Below are 1,238 nucleotides of genomic sequence, written 5' to 3'. Positions count from 1 at the left end.
TCAGTGCCATCATATAGTTAGCTTGAACTTGGCTCTAATGAGAGCATATACACCACGGAAACTGGCAGACACTACAAATCAGGGTTTTGTTGGTTTTCTTCAGAGCCAGTTGTTAAACATGCGCCAGTGTCCCCACCGCCCACTGTTGTTGCGGTGCAGCTCCATTAACCCAGACACGCCTCTTCCCAGAGGAGCAAAGCACTGCCAGTAGGCTCCAGGGACAAGAGGACAACCACCACGTTCTCTTTATCAAGCCTCAGTTTCCCCATCTGTAAGATGAGGAATATGGGCTGAGACTTTCTGAGTTTGGAAAATAAGATGTTCCTGAAATTGGGCTACTCCTTCTGCCTCAATTTTCCTCACTGGAGAGTCAAGGCCACTGAATCATTCTCCACTAAAGGAGTGTTTAGCTCCACTGTAGGACCAGGTGTGGGCAAATGGCCACTCACACCCGTTGGTGGCAGCACTGTCGCCAACCCGGTGGGGCACTTTGGCTCTACCCATCTATTAGAGGCTTAAATGCTCATCCCCTTTGGGCTAGCAATCCCACTCCTAGAAATCCATCCTAGAGAAACATGTTTGCATCAAGAAACAGGTGCTCACAGGAGCGTCCATTCATTCAACCACAAACAAGCCCCTGGCTTGGCTGAGCTCAGATTCTGTCGTGGGAGAGGGTGACCTTAGGGAAACTGTTGCTTTCCTGGCTCCTGCCTCTGGCGAGTCACCCCACCCACATGCTCTCCCTGTGGCCACCTTGCCCTGGCAGGGGACCCTTGGGTGGGCCCCACTATGGTGTCCACTCTGGAACGCTGGGCACTTTGCCCCACCATGCTCTCCAAGGGCCGCTCTGCTTGCCTCGTGCCTTCAGACTCTTCCAGGCAACGGTGGGTCCTCTGCAAGCCCCTCGCCTGACTTGGGGACGGTATGCTCCCCTCCACCCATCTGGGGATGGAAACTCTCAGTCTTCGACCAGCTCTCTCCAAACATCCTCACTCTGGTCTCTCTTGGTCACATTTGTCAATGTGGTGGTGGGCCAAGCTTGGTACCTCCAGCGCCCCTTAGTCACTCCTTAACCCATCCCTCAGAGAGGTCTGGCTCCTTCGTCAGAAGGGGTGGACATAGAGCTCCCTGCTCTGAGACAAATTCTGGGCAACTATCCATTACCATGATGATGCTTGTGTTGGCCTCTCACCATGTGGAAGGCATGTGCTGAGCACCCGATGTCCTTGAAGGGTGAT

The sequence above is a fragment of the Cynocephalus volans genome, chromosome 9, assembly GCF_027409185.1.
Source record: "Cynocephalus volans isolate mCynVol1 chromosome 9, mCynVol1.pri, whole genome shotgun sequence".
Classification (NCBI taxonomy): domain Eukaryota; kingdom Metazoa; phylum Chordata; class Mammalia; order Dermoptera; family Cynocephalidae; genus Cynocephalus; species Cynocephalus volans.
The sequence above is the reverse complement of the archived record's forward strand: the minus strand, read 5'-3'. Positions refer to the sequence as shown.